Source organism: Drosophila virilis, unplaced genomic scaffold, assembly GCF_030788295.1.
Source record: "Drosophila virilis strain 15010-1051.87 unplaced genomic scaffold, Dvir_AGI_RSII-ME tig00001750, whole genome shotgun sequence".
Classification (NCBI taxonomy): domain Eukaryota; kingdom Metazoa; phylum Arthropoda; class Insecta; order Diptera; family Drosophilidae; genus Drosophila; species Drosophila virilis.
This window is the reverse complement of record NW_027212857.1, coordinates 167,428-194,275: the sequence shown is the minus strand read 5'-3', so window position 1 is coordinate 194,275 and position 26,848 is coordinate 167,428. Positions and strand designations below refer to the sequence as shown.

Sequence of the window (26,848 nt, the reverse complement as noted above, 5' to 3'; positions counted from 1 at the left end):
GTAGTAGGGACTGCAGCATACTTACGTAACAGATCAGAAACCAAGACATTTGCTAACAAAACACTATTTGAGGTTTTGACTTGCAAGAAACCGTCTGTGTCCATTTTTAGATTTTCGGCTCTAAAGCAATTGTCTTAAAGAAAGGGCACAGAAATAAGTTTAGTCCGAAGGGAATCGAATATGTAATGGTTGGCTATTCGATAGCAGCAAAAGCATATCGCCTATTCTGTCCAGAGTCGAAGAAAGTTATCGAAAGCAGATAAGTTATTTTTATAGAAAATTGTTTTGGTGGGTCTGCAAGCGATAAAAAAAAAAAACAGTGCTGTTTAATGATTGTGCAACAGTAAATCAGCAGGCTGAGGCTGAGAACGTTCTACAGACACTGAAAGGGAAAATACTGACGAAAGGGAAAATACTGACGAATATGGGAGTGCAGTAAGTGATGATGCAGAACCGCCCGTAAACTGTGAAGCTCGTGGTCCAGGGCGTCCATGAGAGATAAAAACTGGAAAACCAGGTAGACCCCGCAAGCAGTATAATTGCCTGAAAATGCTGAAGGCAGAGGAAATCGTCATTCCTGAAAATGTTAGTGAAGCAAATGAGTCAGAAATTAGCCAAGAATGATCAGCACCGATTCAGAAGGAGATAAGGGCACTTGAAGCCAATAAGACTTGGGAGCTTGTGGACTTGCCAGCGATAGGCTGCAAATGGGTATTTGGCATAAAAGTTGACAAGGAAGGCTATGTAGAGCGCTTCAAGTCTAGATTAGTTGCCAAAGGATCTGCGCAACGGTATGACGTTGATTTCCTTGAGACGTTCTCTCCAGTTGTGAGATACTCGTCTGTACAAATGATTATGGCAATGGCAGTCGAACATAAGTTGTTTGTGCATCAGATGGACGTGTCTACTGCCTACCTGAATAGTGAACTTCCAGAGGAACTTTATATAAAACAACCGGACGGGTTTTGAGAGCGATGAATTACCTGATAAAGTCTTGAAGCTGACAAAAACTTACTATGGACGGTAGAGAGTGGAACAGTAGACAGGACGCAGTCTCAAGAAAACTGGGCCTTACTCCATGTGTCAGCGAGTCGTAAAATTAATATAATTGCAGTTTATATTGATGATATTTTAATTGCCAGCTCAAATAGAGACGAGTTGTTGAAAATAAAAGCGTCCATTGCCAGTGAATTTGACATTGTTGATAGCGGCCAGCTCAATCATTTCTTGGGCTTAGAAATTCAGCGCAAAGTGAAGACTGGAAGCATAACAATCGGCCATAAGCAGTGTGTTGAACAAATGCTACATACTTGGGGCATGTCAACGTGTAGTCCTGTAGCTATACCACTGGATGCAGGTCACCAAGTCAAATGTGATGACGTTAACTGCAATATGATCAATGAAAAGAGCTACAAGTCATTGATAGGCTCTTTAATGTATTTGGCCATAACAACCAGGTCAGACATATTACATTCCGTAGCGAAACTGGTACAAAGAAATGCCAGCCCTCACAAAGAGCATGAAGTTGCAGCGAAGTTACTGGTTGGATCTGTGAATACGTCGGCGCAGACTGGGCGAACAATGCTGCAGGTCGTAAATCATATAGTGGATATGTCTTTATTGGTGAAGCAGCACGATTTGGTGGGAATCGAAGAAACAAAGTTTGGTGGCGTTAAGCATTACTGAAGCCGAATATATTACCTTATCTACCGCAGCAAGGGAAGCAACATATCTTAAAAATTGTTGATTGAAATGGGATTTATAGAAACAAAGCCTTTTTTATTGTATTGCGATAATCAAAGCGCACAGTGCTTAGCTAAAAATCCAATTGTACATAAAGTTATATTCTAAGAACGAAATAGATGTTAAATATATATGTACTAATGATATGGTTGCCGATGTACCATCTAAAAATTTGCAAAAGAACAAACATGTTAAATTAAATTATGAAATTAATTGTTATTCATAAGTTCTCATGTATATAATTGTTGAAAAGGAGTATTGAAATATGCATAAGTTTTCGGCAACAACTAATATTTGAATCCTGGTCACATCTGTTTTGCTTTGCGCTTATTCTTATTCTTAAGTATACCATTGTCTGTCGCTTACGAACTACCGAACAATGTAGATGTACGGATACGTAATAAGAAGAAAACCCTTTTAATTCGCTACAGTTTTCCTGTTTAGTTCCACTTTAAAAATATTATATAACCAACAGAATCAAATAGCACAATAATATTTGCTCACAGTTAATTGTTAGGCAAATTGTTGTTGTCTATCCACTCGATCCCAACAGGAAACGGAAAGAAACAGCAATAACATCCGCCCCAAATTTCTGCTTCGCAACAGCATCTGTACAAAATCAGCGACAATGCTTGAACTAAATATAACGTCTTAAACAACAGCCGCTGTAAAACTGGCAAGTACAGTGTTACCTTGCAGTATTGAACACGGAACGTTGGACATTCAAGCGTATAATGCTGCGCCCAATTATGTACAAACACACTTAATCTTTTTTTTTTTATACCCCGAACTCATTGAAAATGGGTAAAAAGTGTATATTGTATTTGCATGTAACAGGTAGAAGGAAGCATGTCGCCATAAAGTATATATATTTTGGATCAGCATCAACAGACGAGTCGATCGAGTCATGTCCGTCTGTTTGTTCGTCTGTCCGTCCGTCCGTATGTATGCGCCACCTCCCCGCTACTGCCTCTTAGCTATAAATCAAGTTAATAGCCCAACTTTAATTACCCACCAGTGTGAGTTACAATTTTAGTGCAATTTTTTTAAGAATACACAAATATTCTATGGTACAATAGATATACCTCAGAATTTCATAAAGATCGGTTAAGAAACATGTGTTTGCGGCACCAGCGCAAATTCGAAGAATATCTGTATGCATGTACACAAATACATTCATTCGCGTCTGTTTTGTATACATCAACAGCATTATAATTGCGATTGTACTGTTTTCTATCCTACTATTTTAATTGGTTTTCTTTCTCACTAAAACTCAATTATTGGTGTGGCTGTTGAGTAGACGCGGTGGAAAGTGGTGTTGTCTGTCGCTTGTTCGAGCCTACCGGGGAGTAGAGACAGCGGCAAGTAGTGCGGTTAGTTGCGAGTTAGAACCCTGCCAAGGACACTATTTTTTTTTTAAATTTATCTTTGTTACTACTAAAGCAAAAGTGCACGTATCGCGAGCTAAATTTGGTTTTGGAATTAAAGCGTTTGTATGGAAAATGGTGGGGCTTAGAATATTTGATTTTGCAAGCGTGATTATAAGTATTAAATTGTGAATTTCTGTAATGAACATCCTATTTCAAGTCATAAGTACTTCAAATAAATATGGGGTGTGCAAGAGTTGATTGGATTATTTTGTTCACTGTGTCTGTGAGTTTATTAATCTGTTCTTCGTTTCTATATTAATGAGCACTAGTCTATTGTTTAAGTCTATTAACTGACTTGCTGTCGTTTTTATTCTCTTAGAGTCTGCAGCATCTGGTGTCCCAGCCACAATTTTTTATGCTATGCTAAAAGAACGAAGCTCATAGCCATTCTGTAGTGAATTGTTAGAGCGGACATAAGTGTTTCAATATGTTCTACATATATTTCTTACCATTTTCTCATATGCGATTGATGGAAAAGTTCGGATATTTTTTAGGTGTCATCTACTATGTTAAAGAAACTACTTCGGATACTCGCGTGTCCTACGTGACTAAAGTGTTTCCATACAAAAATGTTTCCGTCGAGAATGGAAATGTAGTTTGCGTTGGAAAAGTTGGTAATCCAAGCTTACGTCGCAGTTAGCAGGGTACAAATTATCCCGATGAACCTGTGATAATTAGCTTCATTAGTTTGGCGGACTTGTAACTATCTAGGGTTGTCTTTATGGACCACCCTACCCTTAATAAGAACTGTTGTTCCTTAGCCAGCTTGTACCTTTTCTTCAGAACATAAAGGAGATAGCTTGTTACCTAGTCTCTTGTTGCTCTTTATTGTTTCGCCTACATCAAAATGTCTGTCCGAGTTGCACCTGCCTATCTGGTCTTGTTGTGCCTTTACTATCTTGACCCTGTTAGTTGGGCGTAATTCGTCTGAGGCTGCATGGATAATATCCAAATGTCTGTCTCGTTACTGAATGCAGGGTTCTATTATCTTCAATAGTAGTTCTGAGATTTGCTTGCATTGTATCGGATATCTACTAATCGATCTTGAGGCATTTAGCAATCTCTATTAATGTGCTGTTAAACCGTTCCACTTGCCCATTGAAGCAGCTATGGAGCGGGGGCGCTTTGACCAAATCAATGTTGAATTGACTCTTTAGTATCTCAGAATTGAATGACGCCTCGTTATCGCTGTAGATTGTTTTCCTGTTTGGGAAAATGTTCACTATTTGTAGGGTAGGGATGATTATATCGGATATCTTCATGGATACTACCGGTTGCCCTATGGTAAATTTTGAGAACTTGTTAATGCAAGTTAGGAACAGTTTTTTGTCGGTGGAAAATATATTGATATGGAGTCGATCATCGGTGTGAGATGGCATAGGTGTTTCACCAAGTTCTTGTTATTTTGGGAGCCAGTCGTATTTTCCCTTCGTGGACACTCTACAGTTTAGCACTATTACGTAGGCTATTGAGGTCGTTTTCAGGAAATAATAGTCTCGCCTGAAATGTTTTAAAGTGCTGCCCTGTACGCTTGATTGTACTCAATGCTGACATTCTCTACCTGTTCGTCTTTGGTGGTGATGACCGCTACAATGCTTTTGCAGTGTCGAAACTTCGTCGACAGAAACAATGTTAGTAACTTATATTTCACGGCAGCTAACGTGGGGAGGTCAAAGTGATTTGCATTAACCTCGTCTGCACTAACAGCATTTTTGTTTTTGTTTCAATTGAATTTGAGCTTGGAGCGAGTTCGCGCACTCACCTGGACGGGGTGATAATGATCCAATCCTAAGCTGGTTGGTTGTACACAGCTGTCAACCTGAGGTGAAGTACATGCGTCAACATAAAAAACAAACACGCGCAAAAGTATTCCACCCTGTGCGGTTATACAGGAAGACATCAAAGATATTGCATTCCTTTAGTCTTACCCGTATTATTCGCAATGCGACTGCAGTTTCGCGGCAAGAAATGGTACAGAAGGTCACAGATCCGACCAAGCCAACCCCTGCCGCATAGCGGTGTACTAAAAAGCAGCGCTGGCGACCGAGTTGGGGCGGTCAAACTCCCATCTGTTAAACGAAGAGAAACCATTGGCCACCGTTGGAGCTACAAATCAGCAGCGATTAGCGCCACAGTTGGCAGCACGCCCGTCAACTGCAAGCAAGCACAACTCCACCCCCACACTGAGCCCAGTAAAGTCTGGAAAAGACCCACTGGGCCCCACTTAAGTAACTGTAGACATGGGCTGACGAGTCGGGCATTCTAGGACCTTAACAAGCAAGCGGACACATTATCGAAATGGCTCCTCGGCTAATGTTCGCCTTGCCCCCGTCTCGCTAAAGCCTTGGCAGGCCTCGTAGTACGCTTGTCGTATGTCGCCATTCACTTGGCCGTGCAGGCGCAGTTGATATTCACAATGATGACTCAAAACAAAAAAAACACCGCTTCACTAAGTGGATAAGCGGATGAAGGAGTACGCCACGCCGACCCGGTCGCTAGCCTATCATGCCTGGCGAGCACGCCCCCGGCTACCCCTTCAGCTCACTGCAACATGCAGGGAAATTGAAGAGAAAGGGACCCCGAAAAGGCTTAGGGCCAGCCCTACGAACAAGCCACGGAGCACACCGCCCAAGAAGAGTAAGGCAAATACCCAGGATATCGAAGAGATTGGTAAGAAGGACGTCCAAAAGAAGGGCGCGTGTGAGACGCGTGCCAATCTTGTTAAATTTGCAACGGGGACAGGCAGGCAGACAAGCAACAGGCACACAAGCGCATAAATGCTTCTATTCATATTCAAAATATGCAAGTATGCGTGAATAGCGAGTCCAAAATATTCTAAATGCACATGGCAACGCTTAGGTACTCTTTCCAACGATAACGAGCAAAAATGCTAGAATTTCGCATCGACGTGGCAAACCCTTTCTCTATTTCATATTAGCCGTGCCTTCAAAAAGGTAGAAATGCCTCAGCATTTGGGAAAAATTGAATTTGTGCGCAGTTTTGCTTGTCGGACACATACACACACACACACTTAAACGATCCCTAAACATAAAGAGAGAGAATTGAGAGCCGAGAGTAAGTGCGAGCGAGATAAAAATTAACAGCGTTGCCGTTCTATCATGCATATCATATGGAAGAGAGTGCGCCAAGCACTTTCCTGTAGAGTAAGCGGCTCAAAAATACGTCATATGTATATCTGTATATCTATATGTATATCTCCCTTACTCGCGAGTTTGAACCAGATGCCTCCGATACTTTTTGTGCCTACTTTCCTGTACCCATGTCCAGCCCATATGTTGTTTGGTTAGTGATGTTACTCATGTGCGCAGCAGCGCATATATGCATGTGCATGTGTATGTGTATACCTATATACGATTATATTTATGCTATGCGCTTGGGTTGATATTTTCTATTTGTTTATACTTGCAACAAAGTGTTACAAGCTGAGTTATGTATGAATACACTATATCTCCCTTTTTAACAAAATAACGTAATGTTAACTATAACCTTTTTTGGTTTTGTATATTTTTGTTATATGCAATAAAAATGATTAAAAATAATATGAATTTAAAAATTGATTGAACTTTAGGAAATTGTAAAAATGTATAAATTTAAAATAATAATGATTAAGAAATATAAAATTTTTAAATTCATTATAATAATTTGTTTTTCTTTAAAAAGAAATTGCTTTATTTTTATATTTTACATTAGTTTGAGCGAATATATTTTTGAATTTAATGAAAGGTAACATTAAATTTATTTTCTTTTTATATGGAATATTTTATATACTGTTACGGAACTGCTTGTTTCTCGATGGGCCGCGCCGGCTGGCTCATCGGTTTCTCTGGGTGTAGTCCCATTCCTGGCCCACATTCCGTACAGTCACTAACCAACCAACATATAGACTAGACATGAGTACCAGAATTAGACACAAAATGTATCGGTGGCATCTGGTCCAAACTCGCGAGTAAGGGAGTAAAATATACATATGATGTATTTTTGAACCGCTTACTCTACAGGAAAGTGCTTGGCGCAATCTCTTCCATATGATTTGTGCGATAGAACGGCAACGCTGTTAACTTTTATCTCGCTCGCACTTACTCTCGGCTCTCAATGCTCTCTCTATGTTTAGGGATCGTTTCAATGTGTGTGTGTGTGTATTTGTCCGACCAGCAAAACTGCGCACAAATTCATTTTTTCCCAAATGCTGAGGCATTTCTACCCTTTTGAAGGCACGGCTAATATGAAATAGAGAAAGGGTTTGCCACGTCGATGCGAAATTCTTGCATTTTAGCTCGCTATCGTTGGTAAGGGTACCCAAGCGTTGCCATGTGTGCATTTAGAATATTTTGGACTCGCTATACACGCATACTTGCATATTTTGTATATGAATATAAGCATTTATGCGCTTGTGTGCCTGTTGCTTGCCTGCCTGCCTGTCCCCGATGCAAATTTAAGAAGATTTTAGGATTTCTGATTTTGGACCTCTACACACAGACACACACATACAAATGTCTGTGAATGGGCTGATCATGGGCGCAAAAGAAAATATCATTATTGGCACGCGTCTGACGCGCGCCCTTCTTTTTAATGATTTTGAATGAAATTTGAGTAAAAATAAAAATCTTTAAAATATTAAAATATACCAAATAAAAAAAAAAGAGCGATTATATATTTATAGTTTTAATAATTTTGGGGATCAGTCACTTGACCTCCATATGCAGGTGCTTGCCAAAAGTTGACCCATTCGACCCTACGAACTGCTGCAGGTAATAAGGGGTCAACATTCATTCTTCAAAATCATTAAAAAGAAGGGCGCGCGTCAGACGCGTGTCAATAATGACATTTTCTTTTGCGCCCATGATCAGCCCATTCACAGACATTTGTATCTGTGTGTCTGTGTGTAGAGGTCCAAAATCAGAAATCCTAATGTAGAACAGACTTACACAACACTGCAAAGCGAACCACAAATCGACAACACCAAACAATCAGAACTTCTAACAGGTGAACAACATAAACAGCTGTGACGATATATAAATGTAAACAACAAAGGTGAGATGTTAATCTAAATTTACAAAGAAAGAAAACACTTTTAATCCACTTTACTCTTCCAGATCGGGTTCGGTTCCGGACCCAGCGTACCCGCCCTACCATGAGGCGATTACCTACTCCCACATTTGGCCATTAGATGGCCTGCATCAGCCTGTGCCGGCTGTTATCCAACTCTCCCCATCAATGCAAATTTAGCCTGACATTTGTCTATTCAGGAAGGGTATATAATTAGTTGCATTTCATATCGCTATTATTTAATCTTATTTCTTATTCCCCTGCAGGATATCTCCAAGCTGATATTTATAAATAAGTACACGCGAACATTTCGGGAATTTTAAACGGTGCGTACGATAAGTTGGTATATTCTTATATTTAGAGAAATGGATATCAATTTTAGATTTACATTTTTTTTTTTTTTACAGAGTATCGCATCACTTAAAGCAAACGGATACTTCTCTCAACTTCCCTTCAACAGGTGCCTATAACGTGTTGCATCATTTCATATTCATGACAAATTATATTTATCTTTAAAATTTTAAATTTAGTACAAAATGCATTGTTTTACATATACATTTATACGGAACATGAGACGAAAACACGGTCAAAACTTATTGCTAGATGTAATTATTGCACCAATGGGGAGCAAGTACCCGCTTAAATAAATGCATGTATACACATGTGTTTCCAACGAAAGGCGTTATGTTCGTCGAAAGCGCTTGTGTTGCCTTGTCTGCCTAAAGAGCTTTCTGGGTGGGGCCGGTAAGGGAGTGAGGAGTCTTCTGCACCTGCACCTGAGGTGCATAATATATATATATTTATATAATACGAAGGTGGGTATCACCAAAGACAATATAAACACTAAGATGAGTAACGCCCATACATTTGAATGCGACGCAAAATTTCTAGCGTGGCCTTTCATTTGGTCTTTGAGGCTTCGTACGGCATGCCTGCCGACTGGTTGTTCGTTCTCTAAAGACCAGACGAACGAATGCCGAAGTCGCGGCTTGCTGATGCTGACACCAGCCTGCCTTCAGCAAAGCTGGTCGATGCTGCTTTGCGTCGCTTCGTTTTCGAAGTACATTGAGCGAAAAAGTTTAGAACTTACGATCGACGCAAAGTGCTTGTGCTTTATTCATGAAATGCATGCTTTAGTTAAATGATATATTACCCTAGATATTAACAAATAATTTTACAGGACAATTTAAGAAATTATATCATTTTTACACAAGGCCCTTCTTGCGCAATAACTATATTAAGAAAATAGCACACATAGCTTGATTTCACTTTTCTTTTTGGACAGTGTATGCTCGAGAAAAGTTCTTGTCTCAGCCAATAGCGAGCGTGCACCTTTCGTTGTATGCGTGAATTATACATGCATAAGAACTTTAAAGTATGTATGTATGTATGTGTTGATATTCACTGCTCTGGCTTTAGCTGGCAAGAAATTAATTTTGTTAGTTTTCTAGCGCAGATCATGACCTATCCCAAATTTGTGTTGATATATGAATGCATTTTGTGTACTGAGGTTGGCTCCGCAAAAAATACCCGAAGGTCATATTTAGTTATGACCCCATTATAATTATAATGGTCTCCTCGCGGTGTTCCCTGCGTACTTTGTTCTTTATAATTCGAACAACAAAAATAAAAAAAAAAAATTATTAAATGTATCTTTGAAAAAATAATAATTTAATTAATAATTTCAAATATAAAAAATTACATAAATATTTGCATCGACTTAAAAATACAATTTTGTTTGTACGGAGTACACAAAATGCATTTATATATCAACAGAAATTTTGGGTAGGTCGTGATCTGCGCTAAAAAACTAAGAAAATTGTTTCTTTGCCAGCCAGAGACTTTGTCAGAGCAGTGGATAACAACACATTCAAATATGCTGTTATGTATGTATATTCACACGCATACAAGCATAATTGCTTGCACGGCCGTCACAGAGCCGAAGCTGAGACCAAATTCTATTTTTAGCTTTTCGTTCTCTCGGCTGTGAGAGCGCAATGCTACAGATTTCGTTTTCGTTCTCAATTTTCAAAAAATCAAGCTGCATAGTAGCATTTTGTTGTATGGCGTTACTCATCTTAGTGTTTATATTGTCTTTGGTATCACTCATGTGTAAGTTGACCAAAATCTTAATTTTTAATTTCTATATTAACTTAGCAGACGCAATAATCTTTGGGCCACTTCCTTTCTGTTCGCACATTCGGAAATTTACTTAATTGCGACTAGTGGTGAGTATATTATGTATTTAATTTACAAAAAAAACTAGAGCTAAAAATTCAAAAAAAAAAATATCTGTTCTCTTTCAAGGAGCCTCAAATATGGATCTGCTTTAGCCTCTGCCTTTCACTTAGGCGAGGGAAGGCCGACGTGGAACAGACTCACTCAGTGATGAAATGGGCGTGGTCTCGCCTATGGCCGCCTCTTCGTCGTTGGAGTCCCGTCCGTCGTGATGGTTACGCCGATGCTTGGCCGTGTTTGGAAAATCTGGCCCGCGAATATCTGGCTTGATCTGGCCAGCGTCCTCCGGCGCTGGATTCAGGCGTTGTGTGCCACCGAATGGCTGCGGCTGTTCTAATGGAGTACCCCCTTTCTTATTGTTTTAAACGCCGCACGACGGTGTGTTATTGTTTTTTGTATTATTGTTCTTGTGTACTGTTTCTTTTTGCACTACGTTAGTAGTAAATGAATTTTCTTTGCAATAAAATAATAAAGAAAGCCCGTCGCGAATAAATGTATATCTTTTGATCTTTGCGGGCGCACGCTCTGTGGCCGGCATAGAAAAAATATCCAACTTCAAATTTTTCTTCGAACCGGCACGCCCGCTGTTGACCGCTGACAAAGTCGAACTCTCCTTGTTCTACATTGGGTAGCAACATCAAAGGTGCCGAAATTCGGTACACGCATCCAGTTAAATATGGTTACCGTTGCTGCCCATCTGCACAGCTGCATTTTTTTTTTTTGGGTCAACGGCTCGAATCACGGCCAAGGACATCTTCAAGGGGATGCGATCAATTCTCTCTTTTATCTCTTTGGGAGCGAATCGGGCAGCCAATAGCAATCGCCCCTTTTGGCGCCGTGGATCGCAAGCCCGGCGTTGCCACGCCGCTATAATTTAAACGCCGTTGTGTGCCCGGCTTAACACCGATACTCTGCACCTAGGACAAAAGATATCGGCGTGGGCGATAATAAAGAAAGCTACCAATTTCGGGCAATATCGATGTCGTCGGTATGTCAAATACATCAATACTAATAAGTGATTCAATGACACAATCACATATTATTTTTTTTGTTCCTTCTTTAAACAATTTTTTTTGTGTTGAAGCTGTACGGATATACCAATGCTAATTATTACTTATGTATGGCTACACTACATCCAAAGGTAATAGAAACACTAAGATGAGTAACGCCCATATATTTGAATTTGACGTAAAATTTCTAGCCTGGCCTTTCATCTGGCCTTTGAGGCTTCGTACGGCATGCCTGCCGACTGGTTGTTCGTTCTCCAAAGACCAGACGAACGAATGCCGAAGTCGCGGCTTGCTGATGCTGACACCAGCCTGCCTTCAGCAAAGCTGGTCGATGGTGCTTTGCGTCGCTTCGTTTTCGAAGTACATTGAGCGAAAAAGTTTAGAACTTACGATCGTCGCAAAGTGCTTGTGCTTTATCCATGAAATGCATGCTTTATTTAAATGCTATATTACCCTTGATATTAGCAGATAATTTTACAGGAAAATTTAAGAACTTATAAAATTTGTACACAAGGCGCTTCTTGCGCTATAACTATGTTAAGAAAATAGCACACATAGATTGATTTCACTTTTCTTTTTGGACAGTGTATGCTCGAGAAAAGTTCTTGTCTCAGCCAATAGCGTGCGTGCACCTTTCGTTGCATGCGTGAATTATACATGCATAAGAACTTTAAAGTATGTATGTATGTGTTGTTATTCACTGCTCTGGCTTCAGCTGGCAAGAAATTAATTTTGTTAGTTTTCTAGCGCAGATCATGACCTATCCCAAATTTGTGTTGATATATGAATGCATTTTGTGTACTGAGGTTGGCTCCGCAAAAAATACCCGAAGGTCATATTTAGTTATGACCCCATTATAATTATAATGGTCTCCTCGCGGTGTTCCCTGCGTACTTTGTTCTTTATAATTCGAACAAAAAATAGTAAAATAAAATAAATAAAAATTAATTAAATGTACCTTTGAAAACAAGAAATTTGCACTTTTATTTCCTTAATTTATTTTTTATAACTTAAAAATAATAATAATTTAATAATTTCCAATATAAAAAATGACATAAATATTTGCATCGACTTAAAAATACAAATTTTTTGTACGGAGCCAACCTCAGTACACAAAATGCATTCATATATGAACAGAAATTTTGGGTAGGTCGTGATCTGCGCTAAAAAACTAAGAAAATTGTTTCTTTGCCAGCCAGAGACTTTGCCAGAGCAGTAGCAACACATTCAAATATGCTGTTATGTATGTATATTCACACGCATACAAACATAATTGCTTGCGCGGCCATCGTAGAGCCGAAGCTGAGAGCAAATTCTATTTTTAGCTTTTTCGTTCTCTTGGCTGTAAGAGCGCAATGCTACAGATTTCGTTTTCGTTCTCAATTTTCAAAAAATCAAGCTGCATAGTAGCATTTTGTTGTATGGCGTTACTCATCTTAGTGTTTATATTGTCTTTGCTACATCACAATGAAAGGAAGTAAGAGGTTCTATTCGGGAGCTCCCGACTAGGGGATGTCCTGAACCCTCTTATTCCAACAACAAATAAATAAAAATAAAAGTTCCCTAGGCAGGGTTCGAACTCGCAACTGACCGCATTACTTGCTGTCGACTCTACTCAACAGCCACACCAGCAAAAAACAAGTTAGAGGTTCTATTCGGGAGCTCCCGATTAGGGAATACCCTGAATCCTCTTCTTCCAACATCTAATGCATATATATTCTATTTTAGAAGCTATATGTCAAGTTTGGTGACTCTAGCTCTTATTATTTACCAAACTTTCCCAAGAAACAGGATATCGATATCGATTTTTATCGATTGCTTGGAAACGCAGTAGGTTATCGATAATCGGAAACAAACCTGATTTGCGCTGGCACTAGGAGGACCTACATCTAAAATTTCAAGTCTCTAGCTCTTATAGGTTCTGAGATCCTTGCGTTTATACAAACGGACGGTCGGACGGACAGACAGACGGACATGGCTAGATCGACTCGGCTATTGATGCTGATCAAGAATATATATACTTTATGGGGTCGGAGATGGTTCCTTCTGCCTGTTACATACATTTGGATTTTGCACAAGTACAATATACCCTAATACCCATTTTTAATGGGTTCAGGGTATAAAAATATTACTTACCCCGCTAGGGCTCGAGCTCGCGACAGACAGCACCACTTGATATGCCTCTACTTATCAGCCACACCAATAATTAAGTATTTATGATAAAAAAAGGAACTAAAATCAACATATCAAGTTTGGTAACTCAAGCTCTTAATATTTACCCAGTTTGGTCAAAAATCAGGCTGTCGATATGGATTTTTATCGATTGCTTGGAAAGGGAGTGAGTTATCAATTATCGGAAACAAACCTGATCTGCGCTGGCAGTAGGAGGACCTACATCTAAAATTTCAAGTCTCTAGCTCTTTTAGGTTCTGAGATCCTTCCGGGACGGGCGGACAGACGGACAAGCAGACGGACATGGCTAGATCGACTCGGCAATTGAGGCTTATCAATAAAATATATATTGTCGTTTTCTTCTATTTTTTCCACTTTATATGGTCCTATGTATTTAAAATCTAGCTTATGACCTGTTTCGTTTCTTAATAAAACTTGATCTCCTACCTTAAGTTGTATGTCATTTACTCTCTTATCATATATGAGTCTTTTTTCCAGCTTGTTCTGTTTAAGCATTTTTCTAGTTCTTTTATAAGCTTACTCTAACCTATATTTTGATTCCTTAGCGTAATCATCTATATTTTAAAGAGGCTTAATGGGCTCATTTACACTATTAAATGCCTTGTTAATATTAGCTTTCTTACTAAAAATTAATTTAAATTGACACTAGTCATGCGGTGTGGATAATGTTGTATTAAAACAATATACGAAGTATTGTAAACAAACATCCCAATCAGTTTTATCAGCTGATATACCTATAAGAACGAATGAATTCGTTGAATGTTCTATGGAACTCTACTCTTCCTAAGGTCTGGTGGTGGTGTGCCGTAGAAATTATGTTTTTAATACCAAGGTACTTACTTACATACATGTTAATCTTCTATAAATTAATTTTTATATTCTGTACCCATGTCCGTAATGAACGTCTTCTGTATTTCAGAATATAGCTTGAGCTACGACTTTTGCACTTTTGTTTGGCAACTAGATATTTTGTTAAGTCACATATCAGTATAACTGCATATTCGTTGCCTTGCTCTGATTTTGGTAGTGGACCGATCGTGTCTACTACTTATTACTCTTTCAAAAGCATTCATTGGGTTTCCGTAATTGTTAAGGGAGTTTTTGAATGTGTTATCACTTTTGAGTTTTGACTTTTTTAATATACTCAGTAATATATCGAGTCATACCCTTCTAAAAATAATGCCTTTTGACCTTGGACATGGTTTTTGTAATGCCTGTGCGACCTCCTTGTATTAAATCATTATGAAATGTAGACAGTATAGGTTATTTTTCTTTTTCTAGTGGTACTGTAAATGTTTTTAATATTATAATGCGCATTTTTTTTAAATTATCAATAGAAACTTGCTTACATATATTTTCCGGCGGTGCCACATTGAGTTGGCTGATTTTATTTATACCGGCTTGCGTTCCAAGCCTTTTTTAAGAACCGACCTAAGTCAAGAATTCCGTTAGTATATAAATCGCTAACATCATATCTTGCAGTAATTTTCTTCCCATTTTTCAAAAATCATAGCATATTTTTAATATGCAAGGTCACTACTATTCGTACTTCGTCATTATTGATTACTTCATATACGTTGGGCTTTAAAGCTTTTTCTATAGAATGCCTAGGCAATTCTATTTCATTATCATCTCCTGCGCAGGATTTTTGTCTACTTTGATATCTGGTAGTGGCTTCCATAATATTTCCTGTAATTTCATTTAATTTTTTGATGGTTGATATCGCATCTGCTACATCTTATTATCTTTGCCCTTTAGATACTCTACTGTAAGCTCGTTCTCTTCTTAATCAAATAAGCTTAATTTTGATGTGGGATTAACCATTGAAAATAGATAAATTTACGGACTGTGCTCTGTTTTGACTGTGAAATGTCTACCATATACATATGGTTTGATGTGATTAATTGCCCAATGAATTGCTGATCGCTCTTGTTCTGTCGTTTACTTATTACTTTCACCTATAGTGAAACTGTGAGATGCATACGCTACAGGTAATTGAAGACCATTATAGTTTTGAATTAAATCTGCTCCACATACCCCTTTGCTAGCATGTGTGATTATGGAAAATTCTTTGCAAAATCGGGGTATTGCAGTAAAGTTGGATTCATTAATGCCGCCTTAAGATGTTCAAAGGCATGCTGGCAATCTGCTTTCCATTCGAATCTTACATCCTTTTTACATAATCTTGTTATGTGACGAGAATAATCGGCAACATTTTTAACGAAACGTCTATAACAGTTACAAAATGCAACAAATCTTTTTGAGCTGTCTGGTTTCGTAGGGAGTGAGTATTTCCTAATAACATTATATTTGGTGTCGGTGCATTTGTGTTCGAGAAAAGTGCCCGTCTTCATGAAGAATGAGCACTTATCTGGATGCAACTTGATGTTGTTTTTTCTGCATAGATCGAAAAAATTTGTAAGATTTTTGGTCATATGCTTTTCAGAACAACCAATGACAATTAAGTATCCATGTATAGTAATGCATGAGATAGAACGAGACCAGTGAATGCGATTGTCATCATTCGTTGAAAGGGATTAGCATTAGGGATTATTTTTAAACCGTAAGGTAATCGTGGAAAACGATAAGAGCTAATGCATTCTTAAATTTTCTTCAAGTTCTATTTGATGGAATCCAGACATTAGATCGAGGCACAAAAAATATTTTGTTCGGGCTAATTTATTCATCTACTTTTGAAAGTGGAAATGTATCAGCTTATAATTTTTTATTAATTTGGCGATAGTCTATCACTAAACGCCATCTTTTCTCCGTTCAATCCGGTAAGGATTTCTGTGGCACTAATAGCAACTGACTATTATATTCAGACACAGACACACTATTTTCTCTTTAACAAGTTCAGTTACTTGCTAAGCGTTTTCAGCTTGCTGTGAATGAACAGTTCTATAGTTTTTAATATAACTTGGTTCATCATCTGTCAATCTTAATTTTGGCTTGTACAAATTATTATTTGTTAGTTAGTCTTACATGCTAGTGGAAAATTATTTTTTAGCATAGTGAGAATTGATTCTGCTCTTTGAGAGTCGTGTGAGTCTGCTATTTGATAATTGGATAAAGGTTGAAAATGTATTGGTCTTATGTTTAGGATGGTCTTATAATGCCATCTTTAAGTAACTGCTTGATTTCGTTATTTACGAAATCTGAAACTCCTATTGGGTAAGGGTATAATTGTGTGTAGATGGGCTCGTTGTCTACAGTGCGGATGGTAGCAAGGTATTATATAGCAACGCCTCGTTAGAAATCGAGAAAACTTTTATTATATTTTATTTTATTATACCCTGAACCCATTAAAAATGGGTATTAGGGTATATTGTACTTGTGCAAAATCCAAATGTATGTAACAGGCAGAAGGAACCATCTCCGACCCCATAAAGTATATATATTCTTGATCAGCATCAATAGTCGAGTCGATCTAGCCATTCCCGTCTGTCTGTCTGTCCGTCTGTCCGTCCGTCCGTCTGTCCGTATGTATGAACGCAAGGATCTCAGAACCTATAAGATCTAGAGACGTAGGTTTAGATGTAGGTGCTCCTAGTGCCTGCGGAGATCGAGTTTGTTTCCGATAATTGATAACTTACTCCGTTTCCAAGCAATCGATAAAAATCGATACCGATATTCAGTTTTTTGGGCAGTTTTGGTAAATAATAAGAGCTAGAGCTAAGAGCAAACTTGACATATAGCTTCTAAAATATAAAATATATATGCATTTGATGTTGGAGGAAGAGGGTTCAGGGTATCCCCTAGTCGGGAGCTCCCGATTAGAATCTCATACTTGTTTAACTTAGTGAGAACAGATTCTGTTCTTTGAGAGTCGTGTGAGTCTGCTAAGCATTTGATAGTTGAAAATGTATTGCCTGTATGTTTAGGATTTTATTACTGTTTGCTGTGCTTAATATTCGCACGTATTCGTTTTTTGAATATACAATTAAATTACCAACAAGTATACCATCTCCTACTTATCTCTGATTAAGTTTTAGTATTTGGTTATTTTTAGTATCTACGTTCATATTTTTTAATAACTTCACAACGTGATGGTACTTATAATTATCTTGTTGTTGTTGATACTCTGGAACATTGGTATTTGTACAGAATGTGCAATATTATTGAGTCTTAAAATGAAACAGTCACTTTCTGCAGTTAGATTTCTAATTGATTTCTTATTGACAATTGAATTTTCTGATGAAATCTATTCCATTTTATTTCGTCTCCAGGGATCGGAAAATCGTTTTCTACTATCTGAAAAATATGTGGTATAATGAAGTAAGTAATTCGCATGTCGAATAATGTTAATCCTTATGAGCTTAATGATCCTTTATCAATTCCTGTAATTTGAGTTATATTATCATGATCAATATCTTAAAGTAGTTCTGAATTTTCTTTTATAACTGAGATGTCAGCTCCTGTATCTCTTAAGAATTTAAATTTCCTACCAGTATGTTCATGTTGTATGCTGATAAATATATTTAAATTAAGATTGCTGCCGTGAACTGTTGTTTTTATTGATTTTGAGCGCTTAAGGGCTCTTGTTTGTTTTCCAAATAAATTATTATTGTGGGCTATTCTAACATTGTTTCCCTGTCTGTATGAATTTCCTTGAATGTTGTTTTTTTGGTTATTGTTGGAATTATCGTTAATACGATTTTTTCCTCTAGATCCTCCACGACCTCTGTTCTTATTATAATTACCACCGTAGTTGTAATTGCCACCACGGTGGTTGCCACGGCCATATGAGTTTTTACTATATGAGCCGTTTCCCCTTCCTTTGCATTTACCTCTGTTGGTAATACCTTGGAAGTTTCTTCGTCCTCTTGTGAATAAAATAGAGTTCATACTGCCAGTCATCTCAGTGCTATAGTGAACGTATTTGGCTACCGCTTCATTCATTGTTTAAAGAATTGTCTTGAGCTTTTCATTTTCGCAATTTCTTGTCATTGTTGTTCAGCGTGTTCAGCACTTAGGCCTTCATAAACATACGATACTTCTAACAATTTGCGTAAATTGTCTATTTCATTCGTAAATTGTGTGGATGTTTTACCTTTTTGATGTACATATGCCATTTTAGCTTTTAGTACGTCAGATGTTTCACCGACAATTTTCTTTTGCAATATGTTAATAATATCTACGATCTTAGTCTCATTTTGAAATATGTAGATGGAGGACCCAATTATTTTTGACTTTATTACTTCAATTGCAATATTTTCATAAGGTCCCTTTGTCAGGTTGACCAAGTAGATTGCTCTAACAAATCTTTGAAAATGTAATTTTCTTCCATAAAATTCTGGAACTGCTTGTGAAGTTTCTCTTATGTATGCCCTTTGGGCAGCTGTCTGTCATTGTAATAAATTTTTGTTCTGTTACACTGGTATTTAAATCGGACTCTGAATCTTGATCTAAAGATTCAGCTACTGTTCAGACGGCTGGAATTGTTAGATCGTTTTAATCTTTTTCTTTTTCATCGGCTCAATCTCCTCCTGCTCTGTCATTTCTAGTTCTTGCTGGTCTGTCGATTCAGATTTTTCATCTGTTTTGAATGTAAAAGGGCTGTTTAGAACTGTTGGGGTTTCTATATCTCAGCTATATCTCCCTTTTATTGAAAGCATGTTTAATCGGAGCCATACTCATATTTTTAATACCGCTGACCAGTTCTTAGCATGTTTATTAACAGTAATCTCTTGGATGTCTCTGTTATGAGCTAGTGATATAAGATTTTTCAAATTTGTTTTTGATTTTTATAAAAGTGGTACGAATTTTCGTCCATTCCATAATGGGAATCTATTTGCTGAATTATTTGTTTTCATTATAAGTATTATTTGTTTTTTTAGTGGAAACCCTTTTTGTTTAGTTATTAATATATACGTCGAAGAATGTATGTACCGAAGATTGAATCAATTAGTAATTGTAATAAGACAGTACCAAAATATTGTAAGTGCTGAATATGTACCCAAAAAAAAAAAAGAAGAGAAGAACAAAAGTTATCCTAGTCTTGTGTGGTGAGAGAGAGAGAGAGAGAGAGAGAGAGAGCGCGATTCTTACTCTTCATCGTATGGGAGCCAGTAAGTTTGAAAAATTAAACTTTTAATATTAAGTCGTATATACCCAGCAACTAAGGTAGAGTATTATCTCTCGAGGTGGTCAGCCTAATGTAATCTCGCTCCCACGCCTCGGCGGTTGTGTTAGTTGCATCTCCTCGCGCCAGTTTCGCACCTTATACATAAAGCGACAAGAAACGGCATCAAAGAATAAGACAAGGAATCACGCCATAGTTCCGTTAAATATCACAAGCGACAAATGTAGCTGGCGTTGCGTATCAGTTGCATAGCCAAAGTGAGTTATCCACGCGGTCACCTCGTTCACTTCGCCTTGAGCTGTAAAAACGAACACACGCAACGGGTTCTTAGCGTCTGCTCATTTTTCTAATTAATATTGCTAAGATTACACGTGTTTCGGCTATAATCAAAATTGAAGACAAACGCATTTGGATAAGAAGTATTCGCGAACGCGACATAGCATTGGAACAGGTGATACTTTTCGATGAAAGACAGTCAGAACTGTTTAACGTAGATCCACCTTTTTACAGGGACCGTCAGCAGCGGCCACCAAGCCCAGATATCGGCCGGTCTGCGTACGCCGCCCCCGCGCTCTAAACATTAAACATAATTCGGCGACCGGCCGAAAAAGCCCCATACTCAATCATCGCCCCTATTTCGACGATTATTCGGCGAATATTTTAAAAAGTTTCAAAAGTCTGGTTCGTGTACAGACTTGGCTAAATATTCCATAGCCAAGTCGAACTTCTTTCTTCTTAATTCTCAATGCTATGAGAATTATCTAACTCGTTGTAAAAGGCAATTCGCCCGAAATCCGAGACAGTTTTATAATTTTGTAAACTTGAAGCGTAAATCTTCAAGTTTGCCATCCTCTTTTTTTCTTGGGATGGATAAAGCTAGCAATGACACTGATTCTGCTAACCTCTTTGCTAATTTTTTCCAATCAACTTACTCTTCAGTCTGTCCTAATACTAATTCTTACCCTTATACTATTTCTTCCGCTAGTTCTATACCTCCCCCTATTATTTCACACTCCTCTCTCCTATTAGCTATAAACTCTTTAAAATCTTCTTACTCTCCTGGGCCGGACAATATTCCTAGTCAAGGAGTGTAGTTCTTCCCTTTTTTATCCATTGCTAAAGCTTTTTAATCTATCCCTTGAAACTTCTGTCTTTCCATCTCTTTGGAAAGAATCTTATATCATTCCTCTTCACAAGAAAGGTGGGAAGTCTGATATACAAAATTACAGGGGCATTGCAAAACTGTCCGCTATTCCTAAATTATTTGAAAAAATAATCACTTCGAATTTGCAGCATTTCTGCAAATCAGTTCTTTCCCCTGTTCAACATGTATTCGTAAAGAATCGGTCAACTACGACCAATCTGCTTGAGCTTACTTCCTTGGTAAATGATGCTTTCCTTTCGAAAATGCAATCTGATGTCATTTACACTGACTTCAGTAAGGCGTTTGACTCTGTGCACCATGACATTTTACTTTTTAAACTTGACCGGTTTCCTTTGGATTAATTCTTATTTAAAAGGTAGGACCCAAAGAGTAATACTGAGGTTGACTACCTCTAAAAGGGTTCACGTTAATTCTGGCGTTCCTCAAGGTAGTCATCTTGGACCTTTACTCTTTACTCTTTTTATAAATGATCTTCCCTCTGTTATATCACATACCCGTGTACTCATGTATGCGGACGATGTCAAACTTTTTCTATCATACACTAACCCCCTTCATCATTCTCGTCTACAAGACGATTTGAACGCTATGCAACTTTGGTGTTCGGCCAATCAATTGCATCTAAATTGTTCAAAGTGTATGTTTATGACTTTTAATCGTACTACACCTTATCTTGGCAGTTATACAATCGACAATATCGCTTTGCAACGTGTACTAACAGTTAAGGATACAGGCGTTAGTTTTGATTCTTAACTCTGTTTCAATCTTCACATAGATACCCTCGTTAATGGGGCAAAATGTGTAAATGGATTCATTAAACGATGGTCTAAAGAGTTTAGCGATCCTTTTATAACAAAACTTCTGTACATCTCTCTTGTTCGCCCTATCCTTGAATACTGCTTTTGCATCTGGTCTCCGCAGTATAACAATAGCCAGGATCGTATTGAAGCTATTTAGAAGCAATTCCTGCTTTTTGCCTTACGAGATTTAAATTGGGACCCTAATTTTCGGGTGCCATCCGACTTCAGCAGGCTGTTCTCGGTGTTGTCCTTCTACTTAAGTTGATTATTGGCGACATAGATTTTCCTTTTTGCTAGGGCATCTTCAATTCTCTGTTCCGGCTAGACCAACCAGAAATTAACGCCCCTTATTACTATCTACGTGCACAACAGATTACGCTATGCACAATTCTTTTCGCGTACTATGTAAAAATTATAATAGTCTCAACGAACCTGCACCGATGGATATAACAGTGAATGACAAGTCTGAATATAACTTACAGGGATTACGGCCTATTATTGGCGAATGAATTATTTAATCGTCTTTATCGCACTCGGAATGCACGTGTATTAACATGAATATATATAATAGTTGAACACCGCCCTGTTATGCCGTAGTTTAGGCAAGAGAAAAAAAAAGGTAATGCTAAAGAGTAAAGCATCCTTATATAGATCAGTTGATTGTTATCTGAAGTTTACTTTAATTAACATGTACCGATAAATTGTATAGAAAGGTCCGTCGCCGGTACGATCCTACGCTGAAGTCATGTTGTTTATGTTGAATTAAATAAAACATTAGTAAAGGGGTAACCACCCAAGTTAATCACGAGCTACCAAGGTTGGGGAGGGTAAATACTAGGGAGCGATCAACACCTACCGCACCCTAGCCACTGAAATTCTCACATAACAGTCCGCCGTTCTCATTTATATTAATTCTGTACGTGGGTACAGCCCGAATACACCCTATTGGACCTTCATCTTATTAGTATACAGTCAGTGCACTTAACCTCTCTGAGCACAAAAGTAGTGATATGTGAAGGGAAGAGAAAAAGACCTACGCCAAATCCGACGAGCATAGTTTAGAGCAACGCTAGAAGTGCACACCTTCCGAATCTCTTTACCTCTGCGGGAGAACATCACCCACACGAAGCTGGTGGCCTCTTGAATAGAGCACCAGATCGCATATATACCCTTCTGCATGCTACAGAAAGCGGCGCCCAACGTGGGGCCCGAACGGCTAGGAGAAATAAGCCCGATATTTTAGCTCTCAACTTTCACCCATTTAATAACATATTTAACATTTACTTAATTCCGTAATTTTATGATTTGAAGTTTTCCATACCTGTCTAACGAGACTGTTCTCTGGAGAAGCGCTTATAATTCGAGTGCTTACAGAATAGTCGACCGAATCGAATCATATTTCAGGGATAACTTTTAAGTCATAGAATTCACCCAGTTACCCAGGTTGTAGCGATCATTGGGTATGAATGAATCATCGTCTCTAGGAATAGCGATACTTATTACGAATAGATCGACCAGAGTGTATAGATTCACAGAAAACAATATCCATCTCGATTCTCGGGTAACGAATGCAAGATTAGGTGGCGTAATTATGCGGAAAAGCAACTTATAAATAGTTTATCTGTAAATACGAACCTGACCTCAGCAATTAGAAGTATCAGCAGTTTTCAGTATTGGCGATGTTATGTGAGATTATCCAGTTGGGATAACAATATGACCAGCATTGAGTCGGAAGGTGCGGACCGAATTGATTATTAACAGTTCAGTTTAAAGTTAAAAAAAAAAAAAAAAAAGTGGCAGTTCGTTACAGTAGTGAGAACCTGACAGATATATTGAGCGAACAAGATGCAATTGCAATATTTGCGACCAACCTGAAGCTGATTTTCGTCGTGTAAACATAAATTTCATTACCCATGTATTACCGAGTCTTTAAGAGAATCTAACCACTGCCCAACTTGCAAAGGGCTCTGTACGTTTAATCAGTTGGCTCTATCAAATAACAACTTGCAACTTGCTGAATTATCCGCTGCTGATCAGTTAGTCGACATTGCTACGCATGAGGAAGCATCGGAAAACAGCAGTACCGGCAATCGAGGTAGAGGCAGAACAAGCAGAATTAGTAACGCAGTACAGCGCCGCGGTATGGTGACCAGATCCCAACAGCGGTGCCAACTTGCGCCGCCGCCAAACATTTGCGCGAGTGAGGCAAGCGTGTCTCACGAAACCCCTAAAGCACAAAGTGTGGAAGATATAAGCCAAATAATTCAGGCCGCTATGCAGCGTCAACAGCAACAGCTCAACAGCAACAGCTCGTGCAGGACCTGACGGCATTGATTCAGGGACAGTTGTTGACACGTCAGGTTGACATTAATAGTCATCGTTCGGGTCGAGAAAGAGTGTTTACTCCACCCGGTGAACCAGTTTTTATAGCAGACCGGATCCAGAATACATCCTCAAGTTCAGGTCATATCAATAACCAATACAATGGCAACGCCAGGAGACCAAACGCTTTGGTTCTGCCAGACAAAATTCCAAACATTATTCAGAGTTGGCGAATCAAATACTTTGCAGCTAAAGATGGTCTGGGATAAGTTTTAAGTCATAGAATTCACCCAGTTACCCAGGTTGTAGCGATCCGTTGGTATGAATGAATCATCGTCTCTAGGAATAGCGATACTTATTACGAATAGGTCGACCAGAGTGTATAGATTCACAGAAAACAATATCCATCTCGATTCTCGGGTAACGAATGCAAGATTAGGTGGCGTAATTATGCGGAAAAGCAACTTATAAATAGTTGATCTGTAAATACGAACCTGACCTCAGCAATTAGAAGTATCAGCAGTTTTCAGTATTGGCGATGTTATGTGAGATTATCCAGTTGGGATAACAATATGACCAGCATTGAGTCGGAAGGTGCGGACCGAATTGATTATTAACAGTTCAGTTTAAAGTTTAAAAAAAAAAAAAAGTGGCAGTTCGTTACAGTAGTGAGAACCTGACAGATATATTGAGCGAACAAGATGCAATTGCAATATTTGCGACCAACCTGAAGCTGATTTTCGTCATGTAAACATAAATTTCATTACCCATGTATTACCGAGTCTTTAAGAGAATCTAACCACTGCCCAACTTGCAAAAGGCTCTGTACGTTTAATCAGTTGGCTCTATCAAATAACAACTTGCAACTTGCTGAATTATCCGCTGCTGATCAGTTAGTCGACATTGCTACGCATGAGGAAGCATCGGAAAACAGCAGTACCGGCAATCGAGGTAGAGGCAGAACAAGCAGAATTAGTAACGCAGTACAGCGCCGCGGTATGGTGACCAGATCCCAACAGCGGTGCCAGCTTGCGCCGCCGCCAAACATTTGCGCGAGTGAGGCAAGCGTGTCTCACGAAACCCCTAAAGCACAAAGTGTGGAAGATATAAACCAAATAATTCAGGCCGCTATGCAGCGTCAACAGCAACAGCTCAACAGCAACAGCTCGTGCAGGACCTGACGGCATTGATTCAGGGACAGTTGTTGACACGTTAGGTTGACATTAATAGTCATCGTTCGGGTCGAGAAAGAGTGTTTACTCCACCCGGTGAACCAGTTTTTATAGCAGACCGGATCCAGAATACATCCTCAAGTTCAGGTCATATCAATAACCAATACAATGGCAACGCCAGGAGACCAAACGCTTTGGTTCTGCCAGACAAAATTCCAAATATTATTCAGAGTTGGCGAATCAAATACTATGCAGCTAAAGATGGTCTGGGATAACTTTTAAGTCATAGAATTCACCCAGTTACCCAGGTTGTAGCGATCCGTTGGTATGAATGAATCATCGTCTCTAGGAATAGCGATACTTATTACGAATAGGTCGACCAGAGTGTATAGATTCACAGAAAACAATATCCATCTCGATTCTCGGGTAACGAATGCAAGATTAGGTGGCGTAATTATGCGGAAAAGCAACTTATAAATAGTTGATCTGTAAATACGAACCTGACCTCAGCAATTAGAAGTATCAGCAGTTTTCAGTATTGGCGATGTTATGTGAGATTATCCAGTTGGGATAACAATATGACCAGCATTGAGTCGGAAGGTGCGGACCGAATTGATTATTAACAGTTCAGTTTAAAGTATAAAAAAAAAAAAAAAAAAAAAAAGTGGCAGTTCGTTACAGTAGTGAGAACCTGACAGATATATTGAGCGAACAAGATGCAATTGCAATATTTGCGACCAACCTGAAGCTGATTTTCGTCGTGTAAACATAAATTTCATTACCCATGTATTACCGAGTCTTTAAGAGAATCTAACCACTGCCCAACTTGCAAAAGGCTCTGTACGTTTAATCAGTTGGCTCTGTCAAATAACAACTTGCAACTTGCTGAATTATCCGCTGCTGATCAGTTAGTCGACATTGCTACGCATGAGGAAGCATCGGAAAACAGCAGTACCGGCAATCGAGGTAGATGCAGAACAAGCAGAATTAGTAACGCAGTACAGCGCCGCGGTATGGTGACCAGATCCCAACAGCGGTGCCAACTTGCGCCGCCGCCAAACATTTGCGCGAGTGAGGCAAGCGTGTCTCACGAAACCCCTAAAGCACAAAGTGTGGAAGATATAAACCAAATAATTCAGGCCGCTCTGCAGCGTCAACAGCAACAGCTCAACAGCAACAGCTCGTGCAGGACCTGACGGCATTGATTCAGGGACAGTTGTTGACACGTCAGGTTGACATTAATAGTCATCGTTCGGGTCGAGAAAGAGTGTTTACTCCACCCGGTGAACCAGTTTTTATAGCAGACCGGATCCAGAATACATCCTCAAGTTCAGGTTATATCAATAACCAATACAATGGCAACGCCAGGAGACCAAACGCTTTGGTTCTGCCAGACAAAATTCCAAACATTATTCAGAGTTGGCGAATCAAATACTATGCAGCTAAATATGGTCTGCAAACGGACGAGTTTCTCTACAGAGTTCGAGCACTAGCTCAACAGAATTTAAAAGGGGACTATCAGCTTTTATGCGATCACTTACACCTCTTCTTCGGTGGGAAAGCCGTCGAGTGGTATTGGAGGTTTCATCGCGCTGGCCCTCAGTTTACTTGTGACGAGTTTTGTAG

The 26,848-nt window shown here is 38.8% G+C and overlaps 1 long non-coding RNA gene across 1 annotated transcript; it reads left to right on the top strand.

Moving 5' to 3' along the window:
* The first annotated feature begins 10,400 nt into the window (after positions 1-10,400).
* Positions 10,401-10,971, top strand: LOC116650059 (uncharacterized). The gene is made up of 2 exons (XR_004303053.2): positions 10,401-10,468; positions 10,548-10,971. It is a non-coding gene; the product is annotated as an uncharacterized lncRNA (long non-coding RNA).
* The last annotated feature ends 15,877 nt before the right edge of the window (positions 10,972-26,848 follow it).